This window comes from Macrobrachium nipponense, chromosome 15 (genome assembly GCF_015104395.2).
Source record: "Macrobrachium nipponense isolate FS-2020 chromosome 15, ASM1510439v2, whole genome shotgun sequence".
NCBI classification, from domain to species: Eukaryota; Metazoa; Arthropoda; class Malacostraca; order Decapoda; family Palaemonidae; genus Macrobrachium; species Macrobrachium nipponense.
In genome coordinates this window covers 5,571,211-5,581,729 of record NC_087208.1, presented here as the reverse complement: position 1 = coordinate 5,581,729, position 10,519 = coordinate 5,571,211, and positions in this window count along the sequence as shown.

The window sequence follows — 10,519 nt, the reverse complement described above, 5'->3', positions numbered from 1 at the left end:
AGTGAAAGTAAAACCATGATTAATGAATAACAGTAAGAATAACTAGAAAAACAAAGTAACAAGGAATATAGGATAACTTGATTCATCACTTTCTGTTCACTGGCGTCGCAACAACAATGGTCATCGGGGCCATACAGGATAACTTTCAAAATACGAAATAAATCTCGAAAATATAGCTAATTAAACGCTAAATGACCCAGCAACAAAGAACATGACAGAAACGGATCGAAAACTCGTGGGATTACCAAACTTGAAAATCAAACCGACACGCTGAAGAATTCAAATTGAAAAAAAAAAAAAAAAAACAGTTTTCCTAAAATGGTAACTATGAAGTTTACGAAGAGAAATTTGCACGGGGTGGGGGATGGGATGGGGGGGGGAGGACGGGAGTGAACCCACTCAGAGCAACTAAAGTCCGTTGGTCAGAGATGCAAGTCATTCTTTTCAATGAAACAAAGCAAATAATGTAATTTATGTGAGCAACATTGATAATTAAGCCCCAACCAATCTAGGGTAATGTCTATTATGGGATACACTATTCCTTTGCAGCAGATACAAGGATACGAGGGGGGGAAGCAAGGTTGGATGTTCTAGACCCCAGGCCACAAAAGAATAAGGGAGAAGGACAAAGGATGCTCATGGCGGCTTCTTCAAGGAGGAGAGATTGTAAATCTGAGGAAATAGAAGCAAAAGAGGATCTTGCTTGTTGAAGGAAAGCGAAGACAGTCACCAAAGCGTGAGATCCCATGGACTTTTAAAAAAAAGGAAAACTAAAAAAGCACGTGCTGCCCTATTCTTCACATCCTTTGCATATACAAGAAGGATTGAGTGATCAGGAGTCCAGCGTTTCCTTCGGGATTTAACTCAACTCATTTTGTTTCGTTTCTTTTTCACTTGTTTCCGTCAGACTTGAGCTGAATGTCGGAGTCGCACTGCCCTATCCATCGGCCTTTGCACAAAAATAACAGATCATCTCTTAAATCTGAAAGCGACCAGACGAACAGATGGATGAGAATAAGGTAAAGTTTAGCTGTTATTTCTAATGACTGAGCTTAAATGAGGCTTGAAGCAAGTAGTTTCAGTATACTATGAAATTTCAAATATATTTATGATATATTCAACTTCAATTATCATTCGTTGACGGATAAAGCAAGTGAAAGAAATCCTGAATCTTACCCGATCACACAAGAGCATGAACATGCACACTTAGTTACACATACACATTATATATCTAGATATATATATATATATATATATATATATATATATACTAATATATATATATATATATATACCAAAACTAAACGTAGCTGTCCTCAGCCACCCACCGCCCTCCCCCAACATCTTTAACTCCCTAAAAAGAACCCGGTGGCTCCACCGACCGAACACGCCCTTCCAATTTCGCCGCGGCAAATTGCCTTAAGTTTTAAGGTCGGAGAAGGACCCTGTCTCGCCCAAGTTAAGGACAGGCGACATTCCTCGGGGACATCAGCTTCAGTTAATGAAAACTTGTTAGACTGTTTAGCCATTCTTACGGCAGACTCTAGATACAGTTTCGCCCTCTGTCCCCCGTTTTTAGTTCTGTGTAAAAGAAAACTATGGAAATGGCTTTGTCTGTTCGTCCGCAACTTTTCTGTTCGCAGTTTTTCTGTCTTAAAAACTACCGAGGAGAGCACCGCAAATTGGTATGTTGATCATTCACCCTCATATCATCAAACAAATTGCAGCCCTCTAGCCCAAATAGTTTTTATTTCATTTAAGGTTAAAGTTAGCCATAATCGTGCTTCTGGCAACGATAAAGGACAGGCCACCACCGGGGCGTGGCTACAGTGTCGTGGGCCGCCGCTCATACAGCCTCATACCGAGTCCACCGAAAGAGAAATCTACTTTTGGTGGCTTTGATTATACACTGTCCTCGGCGCATTTTTACTTGTTTTCGTTTTCACTCACTTCGTTCAATTATGCTGAAGACTTGCATTTGTCGTTAGCTTGCAATAACAAATACGCAAAAACATAATGCATAAGCTCAAAAAGAGCACTGAACGGTTTGTATTAAGTAGTACTGTTTGGATAAGGGAACTGCATTCCTCTCCAGGAACGACAAACATCGCTGAGTTACTAGCAGAATGCAGTAAATCTGAAAAAAAAGCAGTTTTTAGAAAGATAGAGAAAACTCTATATAAATAGGACGCATCTGATGAGGCAATAACATTAAACACTACAGGTTTGAAAGGGGGTCTACTACCTATGTATTATTATTATTATTATTATTATTATTATTATTATTGGATGGTTACAAGCAAATTGGAGACAAAGATCCATCAAGCAAAATCCAAATTTTTCACTTATCTGGCATTATTCTTCTAGGATCAAATGGAAGGTATATATACGCGTATATATATATATATATAGTATATCTATATATTATATATATATATATATATATATATATATATATATTTATATTTAGATATATATATATATATATTATATATATATGTGTGTGTGTGTGTGTGTGTGTGTTCTTTTGTAGCTCCGAGGATGTAACATGACGTTACGAAACGCGTTGGTGAATAAATGTAACTTACTTAATAGTTAGCTGTTTACCTGTCACCTATTCTTGATGTATATATTGTGGCCTCCTTAAGCCTACCTACTCTGTGTCTGTCATATATATATATATATATATATATATATATATATATATATATATATATATATACATATGCATTATGCATTAAGCTACAAATGTCCTTTGATATCCAATTCTCTCGTGGGTTCGACCACTGCTCAGCGGAGAGAGGAGGCATTAGGACTGCAGTGACGTTATCGACTTCTGGGTCATTTGATAACGTCACTGAAGTCCTGATTTCGCCTCTATCCGCTGAGCGGTGGTTCGAACCCACAAGAGTACGAAATTATTATCAACTAAAATATTCCCCTTCGTTTAACTTATATGAAAATATATTAATTCCGAGGTAGAGCAAATTGAATATTTAAAGGACATTAGTAGCTCAATGCATGTATATGAATCACGATGATGTGATAAAAATTCATATATATATTATATATTATATATAATATATATAATATAATATATATATGTGTGTGTGTGTGGTGTTTGTGTGTATATATATATATATATATATATATATATATATATATATATATATATAAAAGTATATGAAATATATATATATATATATATATATATATATATATATATATATATATATATATATATATATATCAGATGTAACGTAATTTTTCAGTTTTTAGTCAACCTTGTGATTTTGTTAACATTTAATATTAAGGCATTTAGTATTTAAGTATTTATTTTTAAGGAAATTGTATTGTATATATATTACGAAAGTTAAGTTGTAGTGTGGTGATTTTGCGCCTCCTCCCCGCTCGTTAAAGTTTTTGAATTACCTTTTAACACTTTTATCTTTTTTTTTACGTTTGGGTACGTGACTGGAGCCCTCGGTGAAGGAGGTGAGAAGAGACAGAACGAGTGTTTGGGCAGACAGTTCGGGCTATCTACAGAGGCTGTCCTTTTTTTTGCTCTGCAGCTGCCGCTCTTAATATATTTTATCGACGCTTTTGGGAGTACTTTGAGCCGCCCTTCGCAGGTACACATCTGGCCACCTGCGGTGTTGTGTACGCTGTACTTTGAGTCTGTCCTTCGCAGGTACGCTTCGGCACCTGCGGTGTTGCGTCCTGCTTGTATTGCAGGTGATTTGTGCCACCTGCGGACTTATCTCACTGCCACCTTAGTGGAAGAGTCTTCCTGAGGTGTTAGAAGCATTTGCTTTTCCAGGACGCCTTGGTTATTGCAGCTGTGGGGGCCTTGATGCCCGTCAGAAGTCAAGTAGGGAGACAGATCCCAGGTAAGCGTTCCTTTTTGTATGGTCGTGCAGGACCTCTCGACTCCTCCTTCCTGGTGCTTCTGTACTCCCCTGTCAGCAGAGTTCTGAAATTATTTGGATCACGGCCTACTGTAAGGCAAGACCTTTATTATTAGTCCTGGATCACGGACTCCCCTTCTGAGTGTGAGGAGATATTTTTTTGTTGTTATTATTATTTTTATATATAGTTCTCTTATAATGAACTGTTGAGACAGTTGGGATTTGCCCTTTTGTTTGTTTGATTACAATTATAAATTGTTATGATATTAACAGCCTCGTGGCTTTTATATTTGTTTATATAATAAATTTAGATTATAAACATAGGTAGGAGGTTAAGTGTTTTCTCCCTGTTACTCTTCGCCTTCCTTCTCATCCTATTTAGTTTAGGTATATATTGGTATTTTATTAATTTTTGATCTGGCCAGTTATATTGTATATTTTGATGTATTTGCATTCATGTGTTTCTCTCTATTATCTCTGTTTAGGGCTTAGTTTTTAGTAGTTAGGAATCCTAAGGGATTATTTAAGGGCTAGAGTTTGTCCTTGGCAGTCACAAGGTTGACTTTGATTATTTTTCTTTGTTAATAAATATTGTTGAGTTTTCCTGAGTGTTTTCGTCTCCATTGACCCATCTTTTGCTGGATACTCTGGTAACAACACTGAGTATACATCCTTTAGTGTAGACAAACCTGCACCACGGCCCAACAAGGGTCGTAACATATTTGGCGACCGTGACAGGATAGAGAGCTCGGGGTATCCGGTATTTTGGTCAGTGGAGCGACACTCAGGTGGACGCTTCAGTATTTGTTACTGTTTTGATAGTGTTGCCTTCCCCCCTGAATTATTTGTTAAAATGGAAGAGTTTATTTTTGACCCAGCTGAGTTTTTGGGGTCGGCTGATTGCCTTAAGCACTTACCAGTGTTAAACAAAAAACATTTAATTGAATGTGCTAAGTGGTTGGGTGTTCCGCTGAAGTCAGTGGACACTAAGAAGGAAATATTGGTGGCAGTTAGGGATAAGGTCAACCAGGACTTGGCAGAGGCTGAGCATTTAGTTAGTGATAGGGAGAGTGATATGGATAGTATTGTGAAGGGAGTGAGATGAATGATTTAGAAGAGGATAGTGTGAGTGTGAGAGCTGGCCTAACCCTGTTCGAGGATCCTCCTGCGTACAGGTACCATTATAAGGGTCCTGCACACTTACTTAAAAATGTGTCAAATAACCTCCTTATTCTTGCCCCCCCCCCCACCCCCTAATTCGGTGCCAGTTGAACCCCTGGCCCCTGTTAATGCTTTGGGTGACTCCAAGGAGGAGGTGGAATACAAGTAATATGTAAAAGAATTGAGTTAAGGAAGATTGAATTTGAGGAGAACGAGCGGGCAAGGCGACACGAGTTAGAGATGGCTAACCTTAATTTGCAGATGGCAAGGTACAGGGGACCAAATATGGCCAGTTCCCCTAAAGTAAATTTTCAGGAAAGGTTCAATCTAGGTGCGGCACTTAAATTAGTGCCTGTATTTGACGAACAAAATGTCCCTGAGTTCTTCAAGGCATTTGAGCGTGTGGCCACCCGATTGTCCTGGCCCACAGAGATGTGGACAGTTCTAATCCAATGTAGGTTAGTGGGCAAGGCAATTCAGGTATACAATGCCTTGGAGGAGGGAGTAGCCGGGACTACCAAAAAGTGAAAACGCTTGATTTTGAGAGCATATGACCTGGTCCCATGAGGCCTACAGCCTCAGATTTTTTCGGAACTATATGAAACACCCTGCACAGTCCTTCGTAGAATTTGCACGTGTCAAGGAGGGAACAGTTCTTTCGGACGACTGGCTGAAAAGTCGTCAGGTAGTGACTTTCGCTGCGTTACGCGAACTGATGCTCCTTGAGGAGTTTAAGAAGGCCTGTAGCAGGGAGTTAAGGGTCCACCTTGAGGAGGTAAAGGCCATGTAAAGTTGAGTAGGTGCCGCTCAATTAGCAGATGAGTTTGTGTTGACTCACCGTTCAGGTAGTGGTAGTTTAATATAAGGTCTTGAAAAACCCCTCATCTCGCTCCCATAGTGGTGGTAGGAGAGTTGAACACCCTTGTCGACTCAACAATATCTCTAAGAATATTAATGTTACTAATTCCTTTTCAGGTGGTAGGGATATGGGTAGAGTCCAAGGAGGTCCTCCTCCTCCCCCTAGAGTTTTTGTTAATAAAGACTTCCCAAATGGGGGAAAATAACAAGATCAATAATAATGGAAAGGAACAGAGGATCAGGCCGTAGAGGAACATGTTTCAGGTGTAATAAGCCAGGGCATTTCCAAAGCCAGTGTAATGCTCCGTAGGCGGTACCTAGAGCGTAATAATCAAAGTCCTGTAGCATTAGTTAATGATAGGTCAAATGTTAGAAGTAGTAGTTCTGTAGACAGATCTGTAGTAGATAGTGGTGTTTAGTTTAGGAAATAGTAGTAAGTCTGATGCTCCTAATCCTCAATTGTGACTTAAGTATGACAAATATGTATGGCCTGGAAAACATTGGATTTTGACTCTTGTGATTGTCCAGGTGAAGTTTTTTAGGGACACCGGTTCTGCCCGGTCGTTGGTCATGAAGAGGGCACTGAATGGTTCTGAGAAATATACTGGAAATTTTGTATTATTGGGAGGTTTCCCAGACTCGATTGTGTCGGCTCCTTTGGTTAATGTCCGCATGTCTTTTCCAGGGTATGATCGCATCACTGAGTGGCTGTGGTGGATAGTCTACCTATCCCGGGTATTGATGGTATTCCTGGGAAATGATATGCGGTGGGAAGTGAAGGACGGGAGATTTTCCCTTTATTATCTGTAAATGCTAGTCCCGTGGCTGTAATTACTCGGTCTGCAGCAAAAGCTGTTAGTTTACTTGATGTGGATAATGATGATGACTTAATGTTAAGTAGTGTAGAGTTAGATGTAGTAAGGCCCGGGTCAGTAGAGAGTAGTGGTAATGATACTGTAGTTAATGATATGAAACTTGATTGGAACAGAGCTGCTTTTATTAAAGCTCAAAAAGATGAGTTTAATTTTGACTTGGGCGATGTTGAGGATCTGACTAAACCTAGGTTTGGAGTTGTAAGGGGCTTATTATATAGGTTTAGTCGTCCCGCATCTGATAATTTGAATAAAAACTGGTAGAGTGGAACAGATTGTGGTACCTCTCAATTCAGAAATTCTATTTGGAATTAGCTCATAACCAATTTTTTTTCTTTTTTTTCAGGTCATTTGGGTGTGTTAAAAACTTTCCACAGCTGGCTAGGTATTTTTGGTGGCCCGGAATTAAATTGAGTGTGAAGCAGTTTATCAGAGAATGTGAAACTTGTCAGGTTATGGGTAAACCTAATCAGGGGATCCCTAAAGCCCCGTTGCATCCCATACCTGCCTCCATAGGGTGAACCATTTTCTGAGTTAGTAATTGATGTTGTAGGTCCCTTACCTAAGACTAAAACAGGTTTCGTATATTTATTAACTATCATGGATAGAGCCTCTCGTTTTCCTGAAGCTATACCTATGAGGCGTATTACTTCCAAAGTTGTTTTCGAAAAACTTATTGATTTCTTTTCCAGGTATGGTCTCCCTCGTGTAATTCAGACCGACTGCGGGACGAATTTCACGAGTAAGGTATTTAGGGGTAAGTGTGCTGAACTGGCCATTCAGCACATACCAGCGTACCTTATCACCCGGAGAGTCAAGGTGTGGTGGAGAGGTTTCACCAGACCCTTAAATCCATTTGAAAAAACATTGTTACGAACAAGGTAGTGAGTGGGATAAAGCACTTCCCTTTGCCCTCTTTGCTCTTAGGAATCATCCAAATTCTTCCACTGGTGTAGCTCCCTTCGAATTGGTATTCGGTCATAAAGTTCGTGGTCCTCTAGAAATTTTTAGCGAAGTGCTACAGTCCGGTCGAAGGGGAGAGGTTAAAGTTGGAGAATTTGTAGAGGATTTGAAAAAGAGGTTGTTCAGTGCTTGGAATTTTGCACGGGAAAATCTGAGTTATTCGCAAGCTGTGATGAAGGATAATTTTGACAGAAAAGCTAAAGCTCGTTCTTTTGAACCTGGAGAATTGGTTTTGGTTTGAGTATGGACCCAGACAATTTTCTTGAACCAAGGTATAAGGGTCCTGGAAGGTATTGAGGAAGTTGTCCGAGGTCAATTATGAAATTGAAGCTCCAGGCTCAAGTAGAAAGTGTAGAATTTATCATATAAACAGACTGAAGCCATATCATTGTAAAGTGTTGATCCTTTAGCAATTGTGTATGAACCGATATCGGTAGTAGTAGATGTTCCTCCTGAAAAAAGAAATCTGATGACTTATTGTATCAAGTTCCTTGCGATGCTTTGTTTGAAAATTTGCAAAATTTAGGAATCTTGCAGGAAGGTTTGGAACATTTGGATGTTAATCAAAGAAAAGATGTACTTAATTTAATTTATTCCTTTACAGATTTATTTAAGGATTCTCCAGGTAGAACTAATCTTCTTCAGCATGATGTTGATGTGGGAAGTGCTCCTCCTGTTAAGCAAAGTCCTTATCGGTTGAATCCGTGAAAAGGGATATAGTCAGTAAGGAGATTGAGTATATGTTGGAGCACGACTCATTCAGCCTTCTGTTAGTCCCTGGAGTTCTCCTATAGTTCTTGTTAAAAAGGCAGACGGTAAGTTCCGCATGTGTGTGGACTATAGGAAAGTAAACGTCCATACAAAGAATGATTCTTTTCCTTGCCTCGTATTGATGATTGCCTCGATCAGAATAGGATCTGCCAATTTTATTACAAAGTTGGATTTACTGAAAGGCTATTGGCAGGTTCCGGTTGTCTGATCGAGCCCGTGAAATCTCTGCATTTGTCACTCCCTTTGGTTTGTATGAATGCAAGGTTATGCCATTCGGGATGAAAAATGCAGCATGCACTTTTCAGAGACTGATGAATAGGGTTATTTGTGGTTTAGAAGGAACAGAGATTTATATTGATGATTTGGGTAGTGTATAGCAATGACTGGCAAACGCATTTGGTAAGTTGCGTAAAGTATTTGAGGCTCTTAGGTCTGCTGGTTTGGTTATAAATTTAGCCAAGTGTGAATTTGGTAAGACTAAGGTTTGTTATTTGGGTCACGAGGTTGGTTTGGGTCAGGTGGCTCCGAAACAAGCTAACCTCGAGGCTATCTTATTAATTTGAAAAGCCCAAGTTAATGTCAGAGCAGGGTGAGAACGGGGTTCTAGGTATGATTGGCTATTACCGAAAGTATGTTAGAAATTTCTCAGACCTTGCTCAACCTCTTACAAAACTCCTAGAAAAGGGTCAGAAACTCTTTCGGCCGCAGCAGTGAGGAAGCTTTTAATAAGCTTAAATCTGTGTTGTTGACTAACCCCATCTTGATTTCCCCAGATTTTCAAAGGACCATATCATTGCTGTGGATGCCAGTGATGTAGGAATTGGTGGTGTCCTCTTTCAAAGGAATGAGGAAGGTGAAGTTCACCCAGTATCTTATTTCAGTCGTAAGTTATTGGCGGCAGAAAGAAGATACTCAACAATTGAAAAAGAAGCCCTTGCTTTGGTCCGCACCCTTATGCACTTTAAACCCTATGTAACTAATTTTTCTTTTCCCATAGAGGTCTGGACTGATCATAACCCACTAGTTTTTATTGAACGGATGAAAGGAGCCAACCAGAGGATCTTGCGCTGGGCCCTCTTTCTTCAAGAATTTAAATTGGTGATAAAGCACATTAAGGGTTCCGAAAATAAGATTCCTGATGCCCTTTCCCGAAATTGATTAGTTTGCCTTTCTCTCTCGTACGTCACCCTGCTCGTTTCTCCAATAGGTTATATGAAAAAAATTATTTTTTGAATATATTATGGTTTCAATGTTCCTGCAAGTTTTATAGGTTTGAATTTAGTAGGTTTATTTGTTAATACCTGTTTATTTTTATTATACGGTTTGGCGACTGCCAGTTGTTGAGGTTTGTATGAAGTTTATACACTCTTAATATTTTATGATATTGCCCTTGGTTCCTAGCCAATTATTGATTTGTCACAATATACTTTGGACTTTGAATGATGATTATATATAATGACTTTTTGGACTATATTGTTCGTGTATTGTAGGTTAAGGTGTAGGCCTGTGTGTGCCTGTAAGTTTATTTAGGTAAAGTTAAGTAGGTTGGTTTCCTTAGACTTGGGGATTTGTGACTTTTATGATCCTGTTTAAACTATGGGTATTGTTATGTCATGTCTGTCCTTTGCCATGCCTTGTCTTTGGGTTCAGAGTATGGTATTATCACTTGATCTTTAAAATAATGGTAAGCTATATAAAGCTTTTGGTTTGCATTCCCCAATGGTATTTTCTGTTGATGTAATATAATTTGGTTTCAGATTTGTTGCTCTATTATTGTATGTTTGCCTGTTGTAGATTGTCTTTATTCTTTCCTTACAGGTTTGTTAGTACTACATTTATAAAAAAAAATTTTCTGGCTTAAATTTTTTTTTTTTTTTCGGGGAGGAAGGTATCAGATGTTAACGTAATTTTTCAGTTTTTAGTCAACCTTGTGATTTTGTTAACATTTAATATTAAGGCATTTAGTATTTAAGTATTTATTTTTAA